We start from the raw sequence: 14,578 nt of genomic DNA, 5'->3' as shown, positions 1-14,578 counted from the left end.
TAGGAGGCCTTATGTGAGGCTCCTCCTCAGTAAGAAGATTATGATAGGAACAACTTCAGCCCCTGATATTTACATAAATTCCCATAATGCACTGCCTGAGTTTCTCCTTAAGTTGAATCAATGGTGCTCTGAGGTTGTCCCTGGGAGGATGCTGATTCCTCCATGCAGAGTGTGTTGCACACTCATTGTGGTTTGGTCCACGGCTGCTGTGTGGCCAGTGACTGCCTACCGGTTGAGGCCTAGTGCCCGTGCTGTGTCTACTTGACAGCCATTTAAAAAAATGGCTGCTAGGTAGGTGGACCATGTCAGAAGGCAAGCACCAGCAGCATCGTTCTCTGTCATACACAGGCTGCACCTTGCTGGTTATCATCTGCTTCTCAGCTGCTAATGGTTGCACAGATCAGTCATCCTAGGGATTAATTGAAAGGGCACTAGAGATGACCCGATAGTATTCAATCGAATACCTGGCTGCCATAGGAATGCGTGTTAGCGGCCCAACACTAAGGGGTTAAGGCTTAACCCCTTGGTCTTCGGCCGCTAACACGCATTCCTATGGCAGCCACGTATTCCATCAAATACTATTTGCTCATCTCTAAAGGACACCTCTTGTTAGATTATTCTCAGCATTTACAGATCTTTAAGGGGGTTCTTTAGGGTGAGAGAAACATGGCTGCATACTTCTAAAAACAGCGCCACTCCTGTGCCTGCTATTTGAAGCTCGGTTTCATTGATTACAAGAGTTGTGAAAACTCCTGAGATTTGTCGGAGCATGGACAGAAGCAAAGTTACAGAACTTAATCACAAGATTGAGTCATTGGGCCTTGCTCCATGGGGCATCATAAATAGTCACATGACCTAGGAGGACTTATGTGAGGCTCCTCCTCAGTAAGAAGATTATGATAGGAACACCTTCAGCCCTTGATATTTAAATAATTCCCATAATGCACTGCCTGAGTTTCTCCTTAAGTTGAATCAATGGTGCTCTGAGGTTGTCCCTGTGAGGATGCTGGCTTTTCCATGCAGAGTGTGTTGCACACTCACTGTGGGCTGGTCTGCGGCTGCAGTGTGGCCTGTGGCTGCCTACCGGTAGAGGCCTGGTGCCCCTGCTGTGTGTGGCTTTAGGCTTCCTATCGGTAGAGGCCTGGTGCCCCCGCTGTGTGTGGTCGCTGGCTGCCTACCGGTGGAGGCCTTGTGCCCCCGCTGTGCCTGGCACCTGGCTGCCTACCGGTGGAGGCCTGGTGCCCCCGCTGTGCCTGGCACCTGGCTGCCTACCGGTAGAGGCCTGGAGCCTCCGCTGTGCGTGGCCTGTGGCTGTTTAAATTACAAAGAAAATGAATCTTTTATTAAAACCTAGACTAAAATTTTTGCTTTTCTGATTTGAATCCCTCAAAATTTCAGCTGCTGGAATCCTGACCTAGCAGCCACCCTTGGACCAATCCAGCAAGCTCCGCCCACCCCACAGAGAAGAATGCCACACAGTTTTTGACATTTTGCTTCATTTGATTTATTCTTTTCACTATTCACTAAGCTTAGGGAGAGTTCCAGCAAAGGATTATGGGTAATTATGCAAATTCTCAAGTTCCTATTGGTCAATTTTTCAAAATGGCTGCCAGGTAGGCGGTCCAAGTCAGAAGGCAAGCACCAGCAGCATCATCCTCTGTCATACACAGGCTGCCCCTTGCTGGCTATCATCCGCTTCTCGGCTGCTAATGGTCGCACAGATCACTCATCCTAGGGATCACTTGAAAGGACACTAGAGGTGACCCGATAGTATTCAATCGAATACCTGGCTGCCATAGGAATGCGTGTTAGCGGCCCAACACTAGGGGGTTAAGACTTAACCCTTTGGTCTTCGGCCGCTAACAAGCATTCCTATGGCAGCCACGTATTCCATCAAATACTATTCGCTCATCTCTAAAGGACACCTCTTGTTAGATTAGTCTCAGCATCTACAGATCTTTAAGGGGGTTCTTTAGGGTGAGAGAAACATGGCTGCATACTTCTAAAAACAGCGCCACTCCTGTGCCTGCTATTTGAAGCTCGGTTTCATTGATTACAAGAGTTGTGAAAACGCGTGTGATTTGTCGGAGCGTGGACAAAAGCAAAGTTACGGAACTTAATCACAAGATGGAGTCATTGGGCCTTGCTCCATGGTGCATCATAAATAGTCACATGACCTAGGAGGCCTTATGTGAGGCTCCTCCTCAGTAAGAAGATTATGATAGGAACAACTTCAGCCCCTGATATTTACATAAATTCCCATAATGCACTGTCTGAGTTTCTCCTTAAGTTGAATCAATGGTGCTCTGAGGTTGTCCCTGGGAGGATGCTGACTCCTCCATGCAGAGTGTGTTGCACACTCATTGTGGTTTGGTCCATGGCTGCTTACCGGTTGAGGCCTGGTGTCCGTGCTGTGTCTACTTGACAGCCATTTAAAAATGGCTGCTAGGTAGGCGGATCATGTCAGAAGGCAAGCACCAGCAGCATCGTTCTCTGTCATACACAGGCTGCACCTTGCTGGTTATCATCTGCTTCTCAGCTGCTAATGGTCGCACAGATCAGTCATCCTAGGGATTACTCGAAAGGGTACTAGAGATGACCCGATAGTATTCAATCGAGTACCTGGCTGCCCAACACTAAGGGGTTAAGGCTTAACTCCTTGGTCTTCGGCCGCTAACACGCATTCCATCAAATACTATTTGCTCATCTCTAAAGGACACCTCTTGTTAGATTATTCTCAGCATTTACAGATCTTTAAGGGGGTTCTTTAGGGTGAGAGAAACATGGCTGCATACTTCTAAAAACAGCGCCACTCCTGTGCCTGCTATTTGAAGCTCGGTTTCATTGATTACAAGAGTTGTGAAAACGCCTGTGATTTGTCGGAGCGTGGACAGAAGCAAAGTTACGGAACTTAATCACAAGATGGAGTCATTGGGCCTTGCTCCATGTTGCATCATAAATAGTCACATGACCTAGGAGGCCTTATGTGAGGCTCCTCCTCAGTAAGAAGATTATGATAGGAACAACTTCAGCCCCTGATATTTACATAAATTCCCATAATGCACTGCCTGAGTTTCTCCTTAAGTTGAATCAATGGTGCTCTGAGGTTGTCCCTGGGAGGATGCTGATTCCTCCATGCAGAGTGTGTTGCACACTCATTGTGGTTTGGTCCACGGCTGCTGTGTGGCCAGTGACTGCCTACCGGTTGAGGCCTAGTGCCCGTGCTGTGTCTACTTGACAGCCATTTAAAAAAATGGCTGCTAGGTAGGCGGACCATGTCAGAAGGCAAGCACCAGCAGCATCGTTCTCTGTCATACACAGGCTGCACCTTGCTGGTTATCATCTGCTTCTCAGCTGCTAATGGTTGCACAGATCAGTCATCCTAGGGATTAATTGAAAGGGCACTAGAGATGACCCGATAGTATTCAATCGAATACCTGGCTGCCATAGGAATGCGTGTTAGCGGCCCAACACTAAGGGGTTAAGGCTTAACCCCTTGGTCTTCGGCCGCTAACACGCATTCCTATGGCAGCCACGTATTCCATCAAATACTATTTGCTCATCTCTAAAGGACACCTCTTGTTAGATTAGTCTCAGCATCTACAGATCTTTAAGGGGGTTCTTTAGGGTGAGAGAAACATGGCTGCATACTTCTAAAAACAGCGCCACTCCTGTGCCTGCTATTTGAAGCTCGGTTTCATTGATTACAAGAGTTGTGAAAACGCCTGTGATTTGTCGGAGCGTGGACAGAAGCAAAGTTACGGAACTTAATCACAAGATGGAGTCATTGGGCCTTGCTCCATGGTGCATCATAAATAGTCACATGACCTAGGAGGACTTATGTGAGGCTCCTCCTCAGTAAGAAGATTATGATAGGAACAACTTCAGCCCCTGATATTTACATAAATTCCCATAATGCACTGTCTGAGTTTCTCCTTAAGTTGAATCAATGGTGCTCTGAGGTTGTCCCTGGGAGGATGCTGACTCCTCCATGCAGAGTGTGTTGCACACTCATTGTGGTTTGGTCCATGGCTGCTGTGTGGCCAGTGGCTGCTTACCGGTTGAGGCCTGGTGTCCGTGCTGTGTCTATTTGACAGCCATTTAAAAATGGCTGCTAGGTAGGCGGATCATGTCAGAAGGCAAGCACCAGCAGCATCGTTCTCTGTCATACACAGGCTGCACCTTGCTGGTTATCAGCTGCTAATGGTCGCACAGATCAGTCATCCTAGGGATTACTCGAAAGGGTACTAGAGATGACCCGATAGTATTCAATCGAGTACCTGGCTGCCATAGGAATGCGTGTTAGCTGCCCAACACTAAGGGGTTAAGGCTTAACTCCTTGGTCTTCGGCCGCTAACACGCATTCCATCAAATACTATTTGCTCATCTCTAAAGGACACCTCTTGTTAGATTATTCTCAGCATTTACAGATCTTTAAGGGGGTTCTTTAGGGTGAGAGAAACATGGCTGCCTACTTCTAAAAACAGCGCCACTCCTGTGCCTGCTATTTGAAGCTCGGTTTCATTGATTACAAGAGTTGTGAAAACACCTGAGATTTGTCGGAGCGTGGACAGAAGCAAAGTTACAGAACTTAATCACAAGATGGAGTCATTGGGCCTTGCTCCATGGTGCATCATAAATAGTCACATGACTTAGGAGGACTTATGTGAGGCTCCTCCTCAGTAAGAAGATTATGATAGGAACACCTTCAGCCCTTGATATTTAAATAATTCCCATAATGCACTGCCTGAGTTTCTCCTTAAGTTGAATCAATGGTGCTCTGAGGTTGTCCCTGTGAGGATGCTGGCTCTTTCATGCAGAGTGTGTTGCACACTCACTGTGGGCTGGTCTGCGGCTGCTATGTGGCCCGTGGCTGCCTACCGGTAGAGGCCTGGTGCCCCTGCTGTGTGTGGCCTTAGGCTTCCTATCGGTAGAGGCCTGGTGCCCCCGCTGTGTGTGGTCCCTGGCTGCCTACCGGTGGAGACCTGGTGCCCCTGCTGTGCCTGGCACCTGGCTGCCTACCGGTGGAGGCCTGGTGCCCCCGCTGTGCCTGGCACCTGGCTGCCTACCGGTAGAGGCCTGGAGCCTCCGCTGTGCGTGGCCTGTGGCTGTTTAAATTACAAAGAAAATGAATCTTTTATTAAAACCTAGACTAAAATTTTTGCTTTTCTGATTTGAATCCCTCAAAATTTCAGCTGCTGGAATCCTGACCTAGCAGCCACCCTTGGACCAATCCAGCAAGCTCCGCCCACCCCACAGAGAAGAATTCCACACAGTTTTTGACATTTTGCTTCATTTGATTTATTCTTTTCACCATTCACTAAGCTTAGGGAGAGTTCCAGCAAAGGATTATGGGTAATTATGCAAATTCTCAAGTTCCTATTGGTCAATTTTTCAAAATGGCTGCCAGGTAGGCGGTCCTAGTCAGAAGGCAAGCACCAGCAGCATCATCCTCTGTCATACACAGGCTGCCCCTTGCTGGCTATCATCTGCTTCTCGGCTGCTAATGGTCGCACAGATCACTCATCCTAGGGATCACTTGAAAGGACACTAGAGGTGACCCGATAGTATTCAATCGAATACCTGGCTGCCATAGGAATGCGTGTTAGCGGCCCAACACTAGGGGGTTAAGACTTAACCCTTTGGTCTTCGGCCGCTAACAAGCATTCCTATGGCAGCCACGTATTCCATCAAATACTATTCGCTCATCTCTAAAGGACACCTCTTGTTAGATTAGTCTCAGCATCTACAGATCTTTAAGGGGGTTCTTTAGGGTGAGAGAAACATGGCTGCATACTTCTAAAAACAGCGCCACTCCTGTGCCTGCTATTTGAAGCTCGGTTTCATTGATTACAAGAGTTGTGAAAACACCTGTGATTTGTCGGAGCGTGGACAGAAGCAAAGTTACGGAACTTAATCACAAGATGGAGTCATTGGGCCTTGCTCCATGGTGCATCATAAATAGTCACATGACCTAGGAGGACTTATGTGAGGCTCCTCCTCAGTAAGAAGATTATGATAGGAACACCTTCAGCCCTTGATATTTAAATAATTCCCATAATGCACTGCCTGAGTTTCTCCTTAAGTTGAATCAATGGTGCTCTGAGGTTGTCCCTGTGAGGATGCTGGCTCTTCCATGCAGAGTGTGTTGCACACTCACTGTGGGCTGGTCTGCGGCTGCTGTGTGGCCCGTGGCTGCCTACCGGTAGAGGCCTGGTGCCCCCGCTGTGCCTGGCACCTGGCTGCCTACCGGTGGAGGCCTGGTGCCCCCGCTGTGCCTGGCACCTGGCTGCCTACCGGTAGAGGCCTGGAGCCTCCGCTGTGCATGGCCTGTGGCTGTTTAAATTACAAAGAAAATGAATCTTTTATTAAAACCTAGACTAAAATTTTTGCTTTTCTGTTTTGAATCCCTCAAAATTTCAGCTGCTGCAATCCTGACCTAGCAGCCACCCTTGGACCAATCCAGCAAGCTCCGCCCACCCCACAGAGAAGAATTCCACACAGTTTTTGACATTTTGCTTCATTTGATTTATTCTTTTCATCATTCACTAAGCTTAGGGAGAGTTCCAGCAAAGGATTATGGGTAATTATGCAAATTCTCAAGTTCCTATTGGTCAATTTTTCAAAATGGCTGCCAGGTAGGCGGTCCAAGTCAGAAGGCAAGCACCAGCAGCATCATCCTCTGTCATACACAGGCTGCCCCTTGCTGGCTATCATCCGCTTCTCGGCTGCTAATGGTCGCACAGATCACTCATCCTAGGGATCACTTGAAAGGACACTATTCAATCGAATACCTGGCTGTCATAGGAATGCGTGTTAGCGGCCCAACACTAGGGGGTTAAGACTTAACCCTTTGGTCTTCGGGCGCTAACAAGCATTCCTATGGCAGCCACGTATTCCATCAAATACTATTCGCTCATCTCTAAAGGACACCTCTTGTTAGATTAGTCTCAGCATCTACAGATCTTTAAGGGATCACTTGAAAGGACACTAGAGGTGACCCGATAGTATTCAATCGAATACCTGGCTGCCATAGGAATGCGTGTTAGCGGCCCAACACTAGGGGGTTAAGACTTAACCCTTTGGTCTTCGGCCGCTAACACGCATTCCTATGGCAGCCACGTATTCCATCAAATACTATTCGCTCATCTCTAAAGGACACCTCTTGTTAGATTAGTCTCAGCATCTACAGATCTTTAAGGGGGTTCTTTAGGGTGAGAGAAACATGGCTGCATACTTCTAAAAACAGCGCCACTCCTGTGCCTGCTATTTGAAGCTCGGTTTCATTGATTACAAGAGTTGTGAAAACGCCTGTGATTTGTCGGAGCGTGGACAGAAGCAAAGTTACGGAACTTAATCACAAGATGGAGTCATTGGGCCTTGCTCCATGTTGCATCATAAATAGTCACATGACCTAGGAGGCCTTATGTGAGGCTCCTCCTCAGTAAGAAGATTATGATAGGAACAACTTCAGCCCCTGATATTTACATAAATTCCCATAATGCACTGCCTGAGTTTCTCCTTAAGTTGAATCAATGGTGCTCTGAGGTTGTCCCTGGGAGGATGCTGATTCCTCCATGCAGAGTGTGTTGCACACTCATTGTGGTTTGGTCCACGGCTGCTGTGTGGCCAGTGGCTGCCTACTGGTTGAGGCCTAGTGCCCGTGCTGTGTCTACTTGACAGCCATTTAAAAAATGGCTGCTAGGTAGGCGGACCATGTCAGAAGGCAAGCACCAGCAGCATCGTTCTCTGTCATACACAGGCTGCACCTTGCTGGTTATCATCTGCTTCTCAGCTGCTAATGGTTGCACAGATCAGTCATCCTAGGGATTAATTGAAAGGGCACTAGAGATGACCCGATAGTATTCAATTGAATACCTGGCTGCCATAGGAATGCGTGTTAGCGGCACAACACTAAGGGGTTAAGGCTTAACCCCTTGGTCTTCGGCCGCTAACACGCATTCCTATGGCAGCCACGTATTCCATCAAATACTATTTGCTCATCTCTAAAGGACACCTCTTGTTAGATTATTCTCAGCATTTACAGATCTTTAAGGGGGCTCTTTAGGGTGAGAGAAACATGGCTGCATACTTCTAAAAACAGCGCCACTCCTGTGCCTGCTATTTGAAGCTCGGTTTCATTGATTACAAGAGTTGTGAAAACTCCTGAGATTTGTCGGAGCGTGGACAGAAGCAAAGTTAGAGAACTTAATCACAAGATTGAGTCATTGGGCCTTGCTCCATGGGGCATCATAAATAGTCACATGACCTAGGAGGACTTATGTGAGGCTCCTCCTCAGTAAGAAGATTATGATAGGAACACCTTCAGCCCTTGATATTTAAATAATTCCCATAATGCACTGCCTGAGTTTCTCCTTAAGTTGAATCAATGGTGCTCTGAGGTTGTCCCTGTGAGGATGCTGGCTTTTCTATGCAGAGTGTGTTGCACACTCACTGTGGGCTGGTCTGCGGCTGCTATGTGGCCCGTGGCTGCCCGCTGGTAGAGGCCTGGTGCCCCTGCTGTGTGTGGCTTTAGGCTTCCTATCGGTAGAGGCCTGGTGCCCCCGCTGTGTGTGGTCCCTGGCTGCCTACCGGTGGAGGCCTGGTGCCCCCGCTGTGCCTGGCACCTGGCTGACTACCGGTGGAGGCCTGGTGCCCCCGCTGTGCCTGGCACCTGGCTGCCTACCGATAGAGGCCTGGAGCCTCTGCTGTGCGTGGCCTGTGGCTGTTTAAATTACAAAGAAAATGAATCTTTTATTAAAACCTAGACTAAAATTTTTGCTTTTCTGATTTGAATCCCTCAAAATTTCAGCTGCTGGAATCCTGACCTAGCAGCCACCCTTGGACCAATCCAGCAAGCTCCGCCCACCCCACAGAGAAGAATTCCACACAGTTTTTGACATTTTGCTTCATTTGATTTATTCTTTTCACCATTCACTAAGCTTAGGGAGAGTTCCAGCAAAGGATTATGGGTAATTATGCAAATTCTCAAGTTCCTATTGATCAATTTTTCAAAATGGCTGCCAGGTAGGCGGTCCAAGTCAGAAGGCAAGCACCAGCAGCATCATCCTCTGTCATACACAGGCTGCCCCTTGCTGGCTATCATCTGGTTCTCGGCTGCTAATGGTCGCACAGATCACTCATCCTAGGGATCACTTGAAAGGACACTAGAGGTGACCCGATAGTATTCAATCGAATACCTGGCTGCCATAGGAATGCGTGTTAGTGGCCCAACACTAGGGGGTTAAGACTTAACCCTTTGGTCTTCGGCCGCTAACACGCATTCCTATGGCAGCCACGTATTCCATCAAATACTATTCGCTCTTCTCTAACGGACACCTCTTGTTAGATTAGTCTCAGCATCTACAGATCTTTAAGGGGGTTCTTTAGGGTGAGAGAAACATGGCTGCATACTTCAAAAAACAGCGCCACTCCTGTGCCTGCTATTTGAAGCTCGGTTTCATTGATTACAAGAGTTGTGAAAACGCCTGTGATTTGTCGGAGCGTGGACAGAAGCAAAGTTACGGAACTTAATCACAAGATGGAGTCATTGGGCCTTGCTCCATGGTGCATCATAAATAGTCACATGACCTAGGAGGCCTTATGTGAGGCTCCTCCTCAGTAAGAAGATTATGATAGGAACAACATCAGCCCCTGATATTTACATAAATTCCCATAATGCACTGTCTGAGTTTCTCCTTAAGTTGAATCAATGGTGCTCTGAGGTTGTCCCTGGGAGGATGCTGATTCCTCCATGCAGAGTGTGTTGCACACTCATTGTGGTTTGGTCCACGGCTGCTGTGTGGCCAGTGGCTGCCTACCGGTTGAGGCCTGGTGCCCCTGCTGTGTCTACTTGACAGCCATTTCAAAATGGCTGCTAGGTAGGCGGACCATGTCAGAAGGCAAGCACCAGCAGCATCGTTCTCTGTCATACACAGGCTGTACCTTGCTGGTTATCATCTGCTTCTCAGCTGCTAATTGTCGCACAGATCAGTCATCCTAGGGATTACTTGAAAGGGCACTAGAGATGACCCGATAGTATTCAATCGAATACCTGGCTGCCATAGGAATGCGTGTTAGCAGCCCAACACTAAGGGGTTAAGGCTTAACTCCTTGGTCTTCGGCCGCTAACACGCATTCCATCAAATACTATTTGCTCATCTCTAAAGGACACCTCTTGTTAGATTATTCTCAGCATTTACAGATCTTTAAGGGGGTTCTTTAGGGTGAGAGAAACATGGCTGCCTACTTCTAAAAACAGCACCACTCCTGTGCCTGCTATTTGAAGCTCGGTTTCATTGATTACAAGAGTTGTGAAAACACCTGAGATTTGTCGGAGCGTGGACAGAAGCAAAGTTACAGAACTTAATCACAAGATGGAGTCATTGGGCCTTGCTCCATGGTGCATCATAAATAGTCACATGACCTAGGAGGACTTATGTGAGGCTCCTCCTCAGTAAGAAGATTATGATAGGAACACCTTCAGCCCTTGATATTTAAATAATTCCCATAATGCACTGCCTGAGTTTCTCCTTAAGTTGAATCAATGGTGCTCTGAGGTTGTCCCTGTGAGGATGCTGGCTTTTCCATGTAGAGTGTGTTGCACACTCACTGTGGGCTGGTCTGCGGCTGCAGTGTGGCCCGTGGCTGCCTACCGGTAGAGGCCTGGTGCCCCTGTTGTGTTTGGTCCCTGGCTGCCTACCGGTGGAGGCCTTGTGCCCCCGCTGTGCCTGGCACCTGGCTGCCTACAGGTGGAGGCCTGGTGCCCTCGCTGTGCCTGGCACCTGGCTGCCTACCGGTAGAGGCCTGGAGCCTCCGCTGTGCGTGGCCTGTGGCTGTTTAAATTACAAAGAAAATGAATCTTTCTAGACTAAAATTTTTGCTTTTCTGATTTGAATCCCTCAAAATTTCAGCTGCTGGAATCCTGACCTAGCAGCCACCCTTGGACCAATCCAGCAAGCTCCGCCCACCCCACAGAGAAGAATTCCACACAGTTTTTGACATTTTGCTTCATTTGATTTATTCTTTTCACTATTCACTAAGCTTAGGGAGAGTTCCAGCAAAGGATTATGGGTAATTATGCAAATTCTCAAGTTCCTATTGGTCAATTTTTCAAAATGGCTGCCAGGTAGGCGGTCCAAGTCAGAAGGCAAGCACCAGCAGCATCATCCTCTGTCATACACAGGCTGCCCCTTGCTGGCTATCATCTGCTTCTCGGCTGCTAATGGTCGCACAGATCACTCATCCTAGGGATCACTTGAAAGGACACTAGAGGTGACCCGATAGTATTCAATCGAATACCTGGCTGCCATAGGAATGCGTGTTAGCGGCCCAACACTAAGGGGTTAAGGCTTAACCCCTTGGTCTTCGGCCGCTAACACGCATTCCTATGGCAGCCACGTATTCCATCAAATACTATTTGCTCATCTCTAAAGGACACCTCTTGTTAGATTATTCTCAGCATTTACAGATCTTTAAGGGGGTTCTTTAGGGTGAGAGAAACATGGCTGCATACTTCTAAAAACAGCGCCACTCCTGTGCCTGCTATTTGAAGCTCGGTTTCATTGATTACAAGAGTTGTGAAAACTCCTGAGATTTGTCGGAGCATGGACAGAAGCAAAGTTACAGAACTTAATCACAAGATTGAGTCATTGGGCCTTGCTCCATGGGGCATCATAAATAGTCACATGACCTAGGAGGACTTATGTGAGGCTCCTCCTCAGTAAGAAGATTATGATAGGAACAACTTCAGCCCCTGATATTTACATAAATTCCCATAATGCACTGTCTGAGTTTCTCCTTAAGTTGAATCAATGGTGCTCTGAGGTTGTCCCTGGGAGGATGCTGACTCCTCCATGCAGAGTGTGTTGCACACTCATTGTGGTTTGGTCCATGGCTGCTGTGTGGCCAGTGGCTGCTTACCGGTTGAGGCCTGGTGTCCGTGCTGTGTCTATTTGACAGCCATTTAAAAATGGCTGCTAGGTAGGCGGATCATGTCAGAAGGCAAGCACCAGCAGCATCGTTCTCTGTCATACACAGGCTGCACCTTGCTGGTTATCAGCTGCTAATGGTCGCACAGATCAGTCATCCTAGGGATTACTCGAAAGGGTACTAGAGATGACCCGATAGTATTCAATCGAGTACCTGGCTGCCATAGGAATGCGTGTTAGCTGCCCAACACTAAGGGGTTAAGGCTTAACTCCTTGGTCTTCGGCCGCTAACATGCATTCCATCAAATACTATTTGCTCATCTCTAAAGGACACCTCTTGTTAGATTATACTCAGCATTTACAGATCTTTAAGGGGGTTCTTTAGGGTGAGAGAAACATGGCTGCCTACTTCTAAAAACAGCGCCACTTCTGTGCCTGCTATTTGAAGCTCGGTTTCATTGATTACAAGAGTTGTGAAAACACCTGAGATTTGTCGGAGCGTGGACAGAAGCAAAGTTACAGAACTTAATCACAAGATGGAGTCATTGGGCCTTGCTCCATGGTGCATCATAAATAGTCACATGACTTAGGAGGACTTATGTGAGGCTCCTCCTCAGTAAGAAGATTATGATAGGAACACCTTCAGCCCTTGATATTTAAATAATTCCCATAATGCACTGCCTGAGTTTCTCCTTAAGTTGAATCAATGGTGCTCTGAGGTTGTCCCTGTGAGGATGCTGGCTCTTTCATGCAGAGTGTGTTGCACACTCACTGTGGGCTGGTCTGCGGCTGCTATGTGGCCCGTGGCTGCCTACCGGTAGAGGCCTGGTGCCCCTGCTGTGTGTGGCCTTAGGCTTCCTATCGGTAGAGGCCTGGTGCCCCCGCTGTGTGTGGTCCCTGGCTGCCTACCAGTGGAGGCCTGGTGCCCCCGCTGTGCCTGGCACCTGGCTGCCTACCGGTAGAGGCCTGGAGCCTCCGCTGTGCGTGGCCTGTGGCTGTTTAAATTACAAAGAAAATGAATCTTTTATTAAAACCTAGACTAAAATTTGTGCTTTTCTGATTTGAATCCCTCAAAATTTCAGCTGCTGGAAACCTGACCTAGCAACCACCCTTGGACCAATCCAGCAAGCTCCACCCACCCCACAGAGAAGAATTCCACACAGTTTTTGACATTTTGCTTCATTTGATTTATTCTTTTCACTATTCACTAAGCTTAGGGAGAGTTCCAGCAAAGGATTATGGGTAATTATGCAAATTCTCAAGTTCCTATTGGTCAATTTTTCAAAATGGCTGCCAGGTAGGCGGTCCAAGTCAGAAGGCAAGCACCAGCAGCATCATCCTCTGTCATACACAGGCTGCCCCTTGCTGGCTATCATCCGCTTCTCGGCTGCTAATGGTCGCACAGATCACTCATCCTAGGGATCACTTGAAAGGACACTAGAGGTGACCCGATAGTATTCAATCGAATACCTGGCTGCCATAGGAATGCGTGTTAGCGGCCCAACACTAGGGGGTTAAGACTTAACCCTTTGGTCTTCGGCCGCTAACAAGCATTCCTATGGCAGCCACGTATTCCATCAAATACTATTTGCTCATCTCTAAAGGACACGTCTTGTTAGATTATTCTCAGCATTTACAGATCTTTAAGGGGGTTCTTTAGGGTGAGAGAAGCATGGCTGCATACTTCTAAAAACAGCGCCACTCCTGTGCCTGCTATTTGAAGCTCGGTTTCATTGATTACAAGAGTTGTGAAAACGCCTGAGATTTGTCGGAGCGTGGACAGAAGCAAAGTTACGGAACTTAATCACAAGATGGAGTCATTGGGCCTTGCTCCATGGTGCATCATAAATAGTCACATGACCTAGGAGGCCTTATGTGAGGCTCCTCCTCAGTAAGAAGATTATGATAGGAACAACTTCAGCCCCTGATATTTACATAAATTCCCATAATGCACTGTCTGAGTTTCTCCTTAAGTTGAATCAATGGTGCTCTGAGGTTGTCCCTGTGAGGATGCTGGCTCTTTCATGCAGAGTGTGTTGCACACTCACTGTGGGCTGGTCTGCGGCTGCTGTGGGGCCCGTGGCTGCCTACCGGTAGAGGCCTGGTGCCCCTGCTGTGTGTGGCTTTAGGCTTCCTATCGGTGGAGGCCTGGTGTCCCCGCTGTGTGTGGTCCCTGGCTGCCTACTGGTGGAGGTCCGGTGCCCCCGCTGTGCCTGGCACCTGGCTGACTACCGGTGGAGGCCTGGTGCCCCCGCTGTGCCTGGCACCTGGCTGCCTACCGATAGAGGCCTGGAGTCTCTGCTGTGCGTGGCCTGTGGCTGTTTAAATTACAAAGAAAATGAATCTTTTATTAAAACCTAGACTAAAATTTTTGCTTTTCTGATTTGAATCCCTCAAAATTTCAGCTGATGGAATCCTGACCTAGCAGCCACCCTTGGACCAATCCAGCAAGCTCCGCCCACCCCACAGAGAAGAATTCCACACAGTTTTTGACATTTTGCTTCATTTGATTTATTCTTTTCGCCATTCACTAAGCTTAGGGAGAGTTCCAGCAAAGGATTATGGGTAATTATGCAAATTCTCAAGTTCCTATTGGTCAATTTTTCAAAATGGCTGCCAGGTAGGCGGTCCAAGTCAGAAGGCAAGCA

The sequence above is a fragment of the Leptodactylus fuscus genome, chromosome 10, assembly GCF_031893055.1.
Source record: "Leptodactylus fuscus isolate aLepFus1 chromosome 10, aLepFus1.hap2, whole genome shotgun sequence".
Taxonomy (NCBI): Eukaryota; Metazoa; Chordata; class Amphibia; order Anura; family Leptodactylidae; genus Leptodactylus; species Leptodactylus fuscus.
The sequence above is the reverse complement of the archived record's forward strand: the minus strand, read 5'-3'. Positions refer to the sequence as shown.